Source organism: Mandrillus leucophaeus, unplaced genomic scaffold (assembly GCF_000951045.1).
Source record: "Mandrillus leucophaeus isolate KB7577 unplaced genomic scaffold, Mleu.le_1.0 Scaffold421, whole genome shotgun sequence".
NCBI lineage: Eukaryota > Metazoa > Chordata > Mammalia > Primates > Cercopithecidae > Mandrillus > Mandrillus leucophaeus.
This window is the reverse complement of record NW_012104488.1, coordinates 635,685-650,253: the sequence shown is the minus strand read 5'-3', so window position 1 is coordinate 650,253 and position 14,569 is coordinate 635,685.

Below are 14,569 nucleotides of genomic sequence, written 5' to 3'. Positions count from 1 at the left end.
TCGCCATGTTGGCCAGGCTGGTCTCGAACTCCTGACCTCAGGTGATCCACCCACCTTGGCCTCCCAAAGTGCTGGGATTACAGGCATGATGAGCCACTGTACCCGGCCTAATAATTATCTTAACATTCTTCTTTGCTGGTTTTAAATATAACCTCAGTCGATTTCTATTGATTGATTTTTTTACTGGTTATTTTCCTGCTTCTTTACATGTCTGGTAATGTTTTTTCTGGATGCCAGCCATGATGAATTTTATGGTTTTGGTCACTGGATTGTTGTGTTTTTTTAAAATACTGTTTGATTTTGTTTTGACACTCAGTTAAGTTAGTTGGAATCAGTTGGACCCTTTCTGAGCTCTTCTTTAAGCTTTTTAAGAGTAGATCTGGAGAACCTATTATCTAAAGCTAATTTAACCTAATCACTGTTCAGAAACTTCTGCCAATGCCTCAGGTAAATTAAGCTGTGAGATTATGGTCTAGTCCCAATTCTGTGTGAGCTCCAGCTTCTCATTTGTAGTGATTATTTCCTCTGTCTTGTGTAGTTTTCTTTCAGACATGTGCATATTAGTACTTAGTCAAAAACTCAAGAGACTATGCAGGTATTTAAAATTCTCTCTTTGTTCATCTCCCTCGTACCTCTTTGTCTGCGCCACCAATTCTAGCTAGCTACACTGATTTTTTCTGCTCTCAACTCAATGTGACATCGAAGTTGTTTTTGGTTTTCTGTCTGTACTGTAGATACAGTGATAGGCTCACATCAATTGTTATTCTCTTCCCAGAGCCAGTGTCCTGTGTTACATGTTGTCCAATATCTGGAAAACTACTGCTTCCTATATTTTGAATGGTTTTCTGGTTTTCTAAGAAGAGAAAGTGTATCAGGATCTTGTTATTCTGTCATAACCGGAATGGAATTTTTATAATTAACTTCTAACTAATACATTGAAATCTTTATTACTAAAATATTTTCTCCAATTATATATGCAAATGTTATTTGTTCTGTTACTTTTGCGACTTTCCTTCAGGGAAATCAGTTATGAATATGTGAACTTTTGCTATATTTTTGTCTATATTTCATATCTATGTTTAATTTTTTTAAATGTTATATTTTATCAACTTTCTCATCTGTGTTCCCCTTTATGCTCTTTTGCATTTTTGTTCTCATATGTGCTGCTGTAAGAGCTTTAAGTTTTGTCATGACTTTTTCTTTTCTACTTCTCTCTTCACTCTTCTAGCATATTGTGTTTCATCTTATTCTTTTGTTCCACCCTGTCAGCCTTGAGCTTTCATATCCCTGTTCAAAAGATTTGCATTTTTGTTAAGTTATCTGAATTCATGAAACTATCAAAACATAGCAAAATATAAAATAAAATACATAATAGTCGGGCACTACGTTTATCTGCTCAGTAGAAGCAGGCTTCTAATGACTATCCTACTTTTGCGTGTTTCAGGTCTTTTATTGCTCCCTGCAGGATGTGTGTGTGTGTGTGTGTGTGTGTGTGTGTATACTCATGTATGTGTATATATGTACATATGTAATTTTAAAATGACACTGCTCATTTTCGAATGAATAAATCATCCATGTGTTTGTACAGATTTCTTATGAGAAAAGAGCTGGTAGGAATTTCTACCTACAGTGAACATCCTTTGGATGCAAGAATGTGTATGCATATGAATTCTTTTTTTATTCTTGTCAGCCAAACAAAATTGACCATGGCCCACAATTCAGAGTTCCACTTTTTGACTCTGCCTTATCATCGAAATGATTTCGGCTAATATGGCATATCAGATATTCTGATATGTATGATATTCTGATATGTCTGATATTCTGATATATATGATATTCTGATATGATATTCTGCTAACATGGTATGTCTGCTAATATGGCATGTCAAACACTTTAATAGTTTGGACAAACATATCTCCTAGTTTTATCAGTAATAAAATATTATTTGGTTTTCTCAATACTTTTATTGTGTTGGGAGATGTTCAAAATTAAAATTACAGATGTTTAACAAACTTGGTGCTAGAAATCGACAATAAACATTAACTGACAAATAGTAAGTGTGAAGAAAGAATATAGATAAAATTTACTGTGGGTTGATTATGATGTCTGAACATACAGTGATGCAGAAGGCATCTCCTATAGAAAGCAAAAACCAGAACTGGAAGAAGACTTAAAAACAATCTAATCCATTGATTAATATCCTCTACATACTTACTATCAAATGACTATTCAGTCTTCTTCTGGTGAAGTCTACTCCTGGTAAAGAGAGCTCTCAGATTTAAGCTGCCCATTATGTCTTTGGACAACTTCACTGTAGTACTGATACAAACTAACTTTCTTTGATGTTAAGCATCTCAGTTCTTCTCTGAAAAGCATATTATTAACATTTAAAATCTTTAGTTCACTTTGGAAATGTCACCACTCTCAAAGTGGTGCACTGGTTAAAACTATTTCCTGATACCATTTTGGCCAGAGGATATTTACATCTTTATGCATGCCGCTTAGCAGAGAGTTGAGGAAGAAGACAGAATACGCATTGAAGGTATGCTCGATGGATCTGGAGCACCAGCTCTAGAGTATCCCATTTTTATACTTGTATTTTAAATAAAACCTCTACATTCCTCAGCCCTTTCCAACATATTTATTTAGAACAACAAAATAAATTGCCAATGATTGCATTTTCTTTCTTCCATAGAATATGACATTAGAGAATAAATATCTACGTATTCATATGGACTTTTTCTTTTGCTTTGACTTAGTATATGTGGTCTAAATAAAACTGAGTAATAGATATGATATTTACTCTTTTTATTCCAAAAATTTCAGATTAGGAGAAAAAAATCAGAGCATTCAGCATCTTCAAAAGCAATCATTTGTATTAAAAGGTGAATTTTTTTTATATAAACATGGTTACCTGAACAAATGGTGAAAAATTTGCATTTGGCTTGAAATTGCTAATTTTGCGGAATCATAATCTTGCAGAAACACGAAGCCTCAAAACTATAAAAACCCTTGAAGACAACCTAGGCAATACCATTCTGGACTAGGAACAGGCAGAGATTTCATGATGAAAACACCAAAAGAAATTGCAACAAAAGGAAAAAAATAATAACTGAGATCTAATCAAACTAAATAGCCTCTGCACAGCAAAAGGAACTATCAACAGAGTGAACACACAATCTACAGAATGGGAGAAAATTTTTGCAAACTATGCATCTGACAATGGTCTAATATCCAGCATCTATAAGGAATGTAAACAAATTTATAAGAAAAAAACAAACAACCCTATTAAAAAGTGGGCAAAGAACGTGAACAGACACTTTTAAAAAGAAGACATACACGCAGCTAACAAGCATGTGAAAGAAAGCTCAGAATCACTGATCATTAAAGAAATGCAAATCAAAACTGCAATGAGACACCATCTCACACCAGCCAGCATGGCTGTTATTAAAAAGTCAAAAAGGTTGCAGAGAAAAAGGAATGCTTATGAATTGTTGTTGGGAGCGTGAATTAGTTCAGCCATTGTGGAAAGCAGTGTAGCTATTCCTCAGAATTACCATTTGACCCAGCAATCCCATTACAGAGTATATACCCAAAGGAATATATATCATTCTATTATAAAGGTACATGTATGCATATGTTCATTGCAGCACTACTCACAATAGCAAAGACATGGAATCAACCTAAGTACTCATCAGTGTAGACTGAATAAAGAAAATGTGTTACATGTATACCATGGGATACTATGCAGTCATAAAAAATGAGTTCATATCCATTGCAGGAACATGGTTGGAGCTGGATGCCATTATCCTTAGCAAACTAATGCAGAAACAGAAAACCAAATACCGTATGGCCTCACTTAAAAGTGAGAGCTAAAGGATGGCAACACATGGACACATAGAGGGAAATATATACCAGGGGCTATCGGAGGGTGGAGGATAGAAGTATGGAGAGGACCAGGAAAAATAACTAGTGGGTACTAGGCTTAATACCTGGGTGATGAAATAGTCTGTACAACAGCTTCCTATGGCACTAGTTTACCTATGTAACAAACCTACATATGTACCCTGACCTTAAAATAACTGTCACATTTTTTAAAAAAGAACCTTACAAGACAAGCCAACACTAAATGCCCTCAGTTTATCTTCCTTTATTGATTATTGACTGTTAAGAATATGTAGGCAAGGTAAAAGATGAATTTCACATTGATTTTGTTTTCTAAACATATGCATACATTATGATATAATTGATTGTGCTATAGGATCTTATTAACGAAAATATATTTTGTACAAGTTAAATTTGAGACATCTTTTGGAAACCAAAGTGATAATATCAGGGATGAAATTAGACATATGAATTTGAAGCTTAAGGCAGAAGGTTGAATTGCAGCTATAAATTTAGGTGCCATTAGTATATAGACACTATTTAAAAGCATGGAACTAGATAAATATATTATACCTTTAAGGTACTATATCATCTATCATGTATGTTATTTGCATTCTCTCTCAGACATAAAACCTATGTAGTAAGAATATGAACGTTTTGTTTATTTATGTGTTCCAGGATTTATGTGTTCTAGGAGATTAGAATAGGGTCTAGTCAGTATACATCAAAAATATTTCTGAGTATTGTTAAGAAAAGGTTATAACTTTACAAGAAAGGAAAGGAATGAGGGAGATTTGAGGAGAGAACGATCTGAGGTGATGTTCTGTTGAGTATGGAAGTCGATTGACTAGGCAAGTGTCAAATTGCTAGACAAGACTAAGAGATATGATTTGTGATTACTATTTAGAATGATTCTACTCAATGTATCAGTCTTCTCTCCAGTTCCATTTATCTACAGCGTTAGAGAGGCAGAGTGCATTAAAAGTTAGATTTAACTCCCAGGAGGCGGAGCTTGCAGTGAGCCAAGATGGTGCCACTGCACTCCAGGCTGGGCGACAGAGCAAGACTCCATCTCAAAAAAAAAAAAAAAAAAAAAAAAAGTTGGGTTTAACTGAGGTAGGAGTTTCTCAGTGATTAAAACAGTGGGGGGTGAGGGCAATGAGGTTCATAAAATCTCAGCTGGCTGTAGGCATTAAAGGCAATGAAAAACTAATAGGATAAATAGACTGGAGATCCTGATAGACAATGCATTGTTTAAGTGTGAAGTTGCGGGGACTCAGTGTAGTTCATGAGGTAGAAATGCAGAACTTAGTGGTCTGAGAATGAGATGGTTGAAACTGAAATTCTGGGTGTGATATAATTTTTCAAGTGTTGAAGTAAGGTACAGGAAGAAGTATTTGAAAGTAAGGGCCAGATGCGATGGTTCATGCCTGTAATCCCAGCACTTTGGGAGGCTAAGGCCGGTGGATCATCTGAGGTCAGGAGTTCGAGACCAGCCTGACCAACATGGTGAAACCCTGTCTCTACTAAAAAAAAAAAAAAAAAAATAGCCGGATGTGATAGTACATGCCTGTCATCCCAGCTACTCAGGAGGCTAAGGCAGGAGAATTGCTTGAACCTGAAAGGCAGAGGTTGCAGTGAGCCAAGATCACGCCATTGCACTACAGACTGGCAGACTGGGTAAGAAGAATAAAATTCTGTCTCCTGCCCAAAAAAAAAAAAAAAGAAAAGAAAAAGAAAAGAAAAGAAGATAAATGAACTGGAGTATTTAATTCAGAGTTCAAATTCCAAATAATACACAATTGCTACTAACAAGAATGCTCAGTGCCTACTGATGTTCAACAGAATTGTAAATCTTATTTAGACAGCTGATCAAACATGTGCATTTTCACATATAGGCCAGATTGTCCCCAAAGTACATAGTAATTACAAAGCAGAATACCCGTGACTTCTATGTCTGCAAAGTCCCAAACGAGGTTCTCTTTTAGACTCCAGGAGGGAGAAAATTAAATTCATCATTCTATTATAGATAGAGTTCATACCTAATCAAATTAAAGAACAGATTGAATAGTTTAACATATTTCAGCGTTCACATGTCATTGAAAATCGTTTGGTTGGCAGCTGTGTAAATCAGCAGGAAATCAGGAGAATTAGATGAATATTTAGAAGTGGAAATAACAGGCAGTGCTATTTCTAAAACACCCTTTATTGCTTACATGGTAATACCAGTAATTAAGATATGATTTAAATAAGTATATAATGCATTATCAAAATATAATAGTAGTGAGAACATCATGATTTAACATCTATCTACTTAAATTTCTGCAATCGGCTCTTCAGTTTTAGGAAGCCGAACACATAAAGGAGAGAAGCATAGATCTTAAGCACTACAGCTTTCCCCTCATCCATAAATTCCGAAAATATAAGTCATTGTTAAATCTCTATGCCCATGTGACATCCAAATACAGTTCATCTTTGAGATGTGTAGCATAAAAATGACATTGACTTTAAATATCATAATTTATATACAGATGCATATTTACGTAATTACCAAGAAGTTAAAGTGAATGGAATCCTTCATATTTTGCCATTTATCATTTTTTGTGAAAATTCTCATACATACTCAAAAGCAGGAATTGTTTGATTAAACTCCCATACATCCATAATGCAAATTTTGAAATTATCAAGATTTTACCACTTTGTCGTATTCTTCACTTATTTTGCTACGGTATGTTAAAGAAAAATTTCAAATATTTTGTAATTTCATTGATAAATATTTCACAATTATATAGCTTGGGATTCTAGTGCTATTAAATTTATTTAGTTGTTTTTTAAACCTTTTCCATGTTTATTTATGTTGTGAAATTCATGCCAATCTAATAAGAGTAGAGTAAAAAGCAAAACCAAAAACTGAAAAAGTGTAGAATGCAAATTAAATAGATAAAGCAGGTAATATGTCAATTTTTCCATTAAACTTTTTTGAGATAATTGTATATTTACATGCACTTGTAGAAAATATTGTAAAACAACCCCATATGTTCTTTGCTCAATATCGCACAATGGTAACATCCTGTAAAACTATAGTACAGTGTCACAACCAGGATATTTACATTGATACAGCCAAGATACAAAACATCCATCACCACAAAATCCCTCATGGCACTCTTTTATAGCTGCAGTCACTCTATCCTACCCCCACCTTCTTCTTAACCTATGGTAACCAATAATCTGTTCTTCCTTTCCAGAATGTTGTCATTTTAGAAATGATATATAGATGGAATTATGCAGTTTGTGATCTTCTAGAATTGATTTTTTTTTCACCCAGCATAATTCTCTGGGGATTTATTCAGATTGTAGCATTGATCAGAAGTCTGTTCCTTCTTATTGCAAAGCGGGACTGCAAGGTATGGGTATAGCTCCATTTTTTTTAACCATTCACACACTGAAGGACATATGGATCATTTCCAATCATGCTTTTGATGTCAAGTCTGAGAACTCTGCCTAAATCTAGATCCCAAACCCTATGTTGAATCCGAATTGAAGAAGAAGGAGCATTATCTAATACATTTTATGTTCCTTCTTCTCTTTACTGAAAGAGATTGTGTAGAATCAAGGTTATTCTTCTTTAAACATCTGGTAAAATATTCCAGTGAAAGCATCTGTGCCTGAAGATTTTCTTTTGGGGAGATTTTAAATTACTGATTTAATTTTCTTAATGATTATAGCACTACTCAAAGTATCTCACATTTGGTGACTTGTGGCACTTCGTATTTTTCAAGAAAGTAATACATTTCATGGAGGTTGTCAAATGTACGTGTAGAGTTGTTCATAGCAGTCCATAGTTATTCTTTAGGTGTCTACAAGATCTTTAGTTACAGCCCATGTTTCGTCCTTGATATTGGTTATTCATGTCTTCTCTCTCTTTTGTCTTTGTCAGCCTTGACAGAGGCTTGTGAATTTTATTGATCTTTACAGTTTACCAGCTCATTCCTTCATTAATTTTCTCTATTGTAGTACTGCTTGGGATTTCACTGATTTCTGCTCTTATATTAAGTATAAATTATTATGGATTGATTTATCCAGTCTCTAAGTATAGACATTATTAATTGTTTGGTGTATATACAGTCAGAAATGCTATATCTTCTTGGTGGCCTTACCCTTTTACCATTACATAATAACCCTCTCTGTCTCTAGTAATTTTCTTTTCTCTGAAGTCCAATTTACCTGATTTACCCGATATATCTTTTTCTATTTTTTTTTACTTCTGACCTGCGTATATTATTACAGTTGAAGTGAGTTTATAGGCAGCATATACATAGCATATACATAGCTCACGTTCTTAAATTCCCTCTGCAAATGCCTTTTATTGGTATCTATACACCATTTAATATAACATAATTATTAATATGTTAGGGCATAAGCCTGCCATTTTATTTTGTTTGTTTGTTTTCTATTTGTTTTTTTCTCTATTTGCTTCTGTTTTCTTTTTCTTGCTTTCCTTACTTGGATATTTCTAGAATTTAATTTTAATTTGTAGGGCTTTTGAATGTATTTACTTGCCATCGTTTTAGGTATTACATATATCTAACTTAGGGTCTACAGTTGTATTTTTACCAGTTTGAGTGATGTATAGAAACTTTGCTACATTGATATCCCTTTGTCTTCCCTTGTTTATAATTGTCTTTAATATTTTCTCTCTATATATTTAGATCTACATTAGACAGTTTATAGTGTTTGCTTCAATTATCAACTTAGAACTAGAGAACAGATGGAAAACCTTTTCTATTTACTCATATTTTTGCTGACCACATTCTTTCATCTTTCCTGATGTTCCACAGTTTCTTCGTTTACCATTTTCTCTTTGTTTAGAGAACTCCTTCGTAGTCCTTTTAAGGAAGTTCTGCTGGCAACAAATTCTCTTAGCTTTCCTTTATTTCAGAATATTTTTATTTCCCTTTAATTTCTGAAGGATATTTCTTTTGCTAGGCGAAGACTTCTAAGTTGACAGTTCTTTTCTTACAACACCTTGAAAAAATACAGTGCCACTTCTCCAAGGTTTCTGGTGAGAAATTTGCTGTCTTTTGATTGTTTTTCTCTATGGGTGAGATGTCATTTTTTTCTGGCTGCTTTCAAGATTTTTGTTTGTATTTAATTTTATGAAGTTTAATTATGATGCATCTTGGCATGGATTTCTTTCAGTTTATCCTGTTTGGTTTTGCTTCCCTTCTTTCTTTATTTAGAGACAGACTCTCTCTCTGTCACCCAGGCTGGAGAACAGTGGTGCATTCATTGCTCATGGCAGTCTTAAACTCCTGGGCTCAAGCGATCCTCCTGACTCAGCCTCCTGAGTGGCTAAGACTACAGGCACATGCCATCACGTCCAGTTTGCTAAGCTTCTTGAATCTTTAGGTTTATGTCACTTGCCAATTTTGAGAGCTTTTCAGCTATTATTTTTTTCAGTATCTTTTTCAGCCCTGCCCTCATTCTCCTTTTCTACTGGAACTCTGATAACAAGAATTTTAGATCTTTTGTTACATCCCTACTAGTTCCTAAGGTTCTGCTCAATTTTTAGTTGATTTGTTCTCTGTCATTCAGATTGAGTTATTTTTGTTCTGTGCATTCTAGTTCATTGATTCCTCTGTCCTCTCAATCTGTGTTGAGCTGACCCACTGAAGATTTTTTCTCACTTATTGTATTTTTCAGATATAAAAATCTCCAGTAGATTATTTATATCTTCTCTTTGCTGAGACTTTCTATTTGCCTGCTGGGGTTTTCTATTTTTTTATTTGCTTCAGACATATCTGTAATTGCTCATAGAAGCATCTTTACCGTGGTTTCTTTCCATTCTTTTTCAGATAATACTAACATTCCTGTCAGTTTGGTATTACTTAGCTTTTTTCATTCAGTTTGAGAACTTGCTGATTTTTGGTATGAGTGATTTTTTATTGAGACTTAGGCTTGTTTTTATGTTGACATGATACTGTAGATCCTATTTAAACCTTCTGATAACAACTAACTTTATCTGAGACCATAAAATAGGTATCCACAGGGAGAAAGAGGTAGTTCAGTTCTCCCACTTAGCCTCCATTGATACCCAGATAAGGAAGACTTCTCACTACGTTAGAGTGGGAGCGGCATTTCCAGTTTCCCACATGATCACCACTGACATAGCAGCAGGTGTGGTGTGGTTACCACTAGGTGATAGTTCTCATTCTTTAGCATGTCTCCTTTGATGCCAGCTTATCAGAGATGCAGAGCAGGCGTCCGTGTATAGTCAAGTGGAAGTAGAAATGCAGGCTTTTCATGTGGTCTCCGCTGACTCCACCAGAGGCAAGACCTCATCACTAGCCAGTGAGGATGAAAGTTCTGCCTTTCTACTTGGCCTTCCCTGACACCACCTAACAGATAGCGCCCTTCTTTGCAGCCTGGTGAGGAGGTAAACTTAGGTCTCCCACAGCCTTTGCTTGTATGGATTGGGTTGGGCCACAGTTTTGTGCGTTCCCTGCCTGCAGTAGAGAAGTTACTGCTAAAAGTTTTCTGTCCTGCTTGTTTGTCCCTTTTCTGACCCATGATTTCCAGAGGTCAAGCCACGCTGTTGTTGTTTTGTCTACATCCTTTGGCATTTCCAGGTTGCCAATTTATTCAGCTCCAAATCTGGGGTGCCTGAGGTTAAAAGAAAACCCAGAGAACTCACCACTGTCTCCTCATATTGCAAGATATTTGGTTGGTTCACCATCTTCTCTCTACCTTTCAGAGGTTTCTTATGCTTTTTAAAAATGTGTAATCTATAAAGTTTTAATTTGGACTTAGTGGAAGAAAAAGGAAAATATATGTCTATCCCTTTTTTCTGGAACATACAATGTTATTTGTAAAATGAAAATAATTGATCATCGTATCTATTCTTTTGGACATGTAACAACCCAACATTGTCACATTTCTACAAATAAATCACAAAATACAGTAAATCAACATGTATTTTACATAGTTTCTTTGATGAAATATTTAAAAAGTAGTGCCAGTCTCATGTATTCTTAAAGGAGTTGTGCCAATAATCTTGCTAATATAATTCACTGTTTAAAAATGTAATCAGCGTGATCGGAAAATTTGGCCAAGTCTAAGAGTATAAATCACGTTATTCATACATTTACCCAAATTTTTCTATCTCCTACAATAAATAAGCAGGTTATTTATTTATTACCTAGGTTACATATTTGCTTTGTGGCTCTGACAAAGTGATCTACCTTTGGACTAACTGATTATTAGCAATCTCCAAAAGAAATACTAGCAACAAATATGATTGCCCTTGTCATTGACTTTCTTCAGTTATAAAAATGGACAAAAGTAGTAAAATGATAACTTTACAGCTAACTATATCAAAGGCAAAGTCAAGATCATAAACCCTTAGAAAGAACTGATACAGAGATATTTTCTTCTAATAGACTAATAAAATATACCCACCATTAATTTTTTACCTAGGGTTTCAGTCTTTATTGATTTGGAAAATTGAATGATTCTCTTGTTTCAAGTTTATATTCTATTTTAAACTAAACATATCTCCAAAATATGATAGGAGAAGAACTACACATTTTAATTCTATCTGCTCTACTTCATTTTTAGACCATCTTCTAAGAAATATTACAAGCAAAGAAGTAAAATAGTTACCATGTAATGACATGATCTTTTCTCTTTCCTGATTTCTGATTCTTGAAAAATGGGGTAATTGTTCATTTGCTTTTCAGTAGACAGTATTTTGAGAAGGTGTCTCTTCAAACCCTTTTCACCATATTCAATTTTCTGCATCTCCTGGTTTGGTTTCTAAACTAATTTTATCATAGTAGATCAAATACTTTTATTACAGTAGCCAATTAAAGTTGGTTTCATACTTCTTACAGTTATTGGTGGGGTGAAAAGTATTTCTAAATACATTTTTCCCCTCATCTCAGTAACCAGCAGGTCATATTAACAGTAATTGTGTTCCATTAGTTAAACATATATCAGTTATGAGACACAGTTACAAAATGTTAGGGAATTTAATCAGATTGAAATTTTTCTGTTAAAAAGATTTTAAATTATAACTATGTCATTAAAGAACAGTGTTGAAAAAGATAGTCAGTCGTTGATTCTTATGAAGTACCAGAAGGAAATATTATAAAATCTATTATTATATCTAAAAAGAGGGAAAAATCATCTTTCCAGCTTGAGTTTACATGAAAATCTGTCAAGAAAGAAGTCAGCAAGTTAGACAATATCTGTTGGATTTTTTGAGGAGTCTTTCACTTTAGTTAATTAAAGAACCAGCAAAGAGATATATTTCTAATTTTGTAGCCCAAAGTTTGGTTGCTATAGCCAACACAAGCATGCAAGAGAAGCAATCTCTCTAGCATTGCTTGTTTCTCAGAGAGTTTATATATTTCTAATCTAATTTGGATTGTTTATATAATTCCTTAAGATGCCAGTTTATTTGCATTTCATCCAATTAGATTTACTTTTTCCCCTCCAGTCTTTAATGTTTTAGTGAATGTTGACTCTAAAGTCAATAAATACTAGCACTACTTTGCTCCAAACGAGGTACTATGGCTTGCAGCAAGTGTGGAATGCCTGAACTCTGCTCTTCTTTAGTCTCCTATCCCCAAGTCAGAAATAAATAAGTAAACAGGAGAAAATTTTCTAAAGTGGGATTCTTTGATTATAAAAACAAAAATCGTGACACTAGAACCACAGTGAAGGAATCTGTGACTGGGCTGATGGTACCCTCACTTTGGATGAGGCTGACTGTGTGGACTTTGTAAGACCTGAAGCTCTGCCACCACTTACGCCTCCTCAGCCTGTCACATGGGGTCCACGGGATCATTTCTCAACACTACCTTGATGCTTCTGTTTATTTTCTCATCTAGCTTATCTTTTCTGTCATCAATTACATTTCACATGGATGAATCACAAGCTTATAATTTTCTTCTGCATAGTTCCTAAAGGCACCTTAGGATTTCTTTATTTCTACATCTGCACTTTTCATAGAATGTTAATTGACTTTAACATGTACAAATAAGCGGGTCAACACTGACCACTTTCTTCAGCTCCTGACACAGTGCTGCTCGCTAGGTGTTCAGGCTCTGCCTTCATGCTGTTTGCATCAGCAAATGCTTTCCTTTTTAGTTACTCAGTGACTTTCTTTGTCTTATTTACTTTCAAGTTTTAAAAATTTAAAGATTTTGCCTATTAATCCTTTCAAAGAAACATCAGATCATAGCATTTTACCTGGTTAATTGAGAGAATTGTGATAGCTATATAGTCCCAATGAGGGAATTGTTCTTAATCACAGTTGTTCTTATCATTGTTTATGTGTGCTTTATGTATGCTTTCTTACAATTTCTATGACACTTAACAACTTTTAATACTATTAATGAAGGAAGAATCCACAAAAAATGGATTAATTTAATCGAAAGTTATTATTGAAATGCAAAGATCTCCTTTATTTTAAAGTCCTTTATGAAGAATCTGTAAATACTCCTGCGTTACATCTAATTCGTAGTAGAAATAGACCCAAATTCTTAAAGAAAAACAAAAACAAGGAAAGTATGCATTATTCCTGAAATCTGGGGAAATTGTCCTACAGCTACTTTCAATTTCAACCAATATTTGGTATGTTTTCCTTTTTAGTCTCCTATCCCCACATTAATCTCCACATCTTGACAAGGAGAAAAATATATAGGCATCACAAACTTTTCTATACATAGTAAGCTCTCACCTGAAAATGTCTATATTAAAAACTAGAAAAATATTTTGAAATATTTTATTAGGACAATGAAAATATGAAACCTATTCTCCAGATAAGATACAATACATATATTTATCTTCTTCCCCAGGAATGTCTAAGTGATAAAAGATGTGAAGTATTGTTGTCTTAGTCTTAGAGTTAGTCTGCTACTCTTCCATTGAATGAGTCATATCCCTCAAAGGACTAATTGAAATGCTTTCTACTTTAAAATTTTCCATCCTAAATAATTTAGTCCCTATGTCTATCGCAACAAGTAACGCACACCAGTATTAGTATTGTTGCAGTTACGATTGCTATATAACAAATTACCCCAAAACACTTGCCACAAAATGAAAACTATTTTATTATATCTCATAGGTTCTGTGGAACAAGAGTTTGGACAGGACTGGGCTGGGTGATTTTTCTACTCCTTGCACTGTTGACAGGGTCATTTATTGTTGCTCCTATGGTTCACGGATTTGGAAAGCTCAGCACAACTCCACTGCCATTTCTGGGATGGATGGAAGACTGGCCTCAGTTGTAACTGTCAACCAGAGTGACCAAACTTAGTCTCTGAATTCTGGCAGTCTCAGGGTACTCGCACTGCTTTCATAGCAGCTGGGTTTCCCCAGAATGACTGTCCCAAGACAGCCAGGCAGAGCTGCATGAGCATTTCTCACCTTGCCTCTGAATCCATGCACCATCACTTCCACCACATTCTCTTGGATGTAAGTAAGTCATAAGGCCAGCCCAGTTTTCGAGTGGAGAAGAATTAATCTCCACATCTTGACAGGGAGTAGCAAGGTCAAATTGTGAAATAATTTATGGAATGGGTGACAATGTTGTGGTCAACTTTGAAACATACAACCTGAAAAATACAATTTGGAAATTCACTTCTTGCCCAGAGTCCCTTGACTAGTAAGTGGTAGA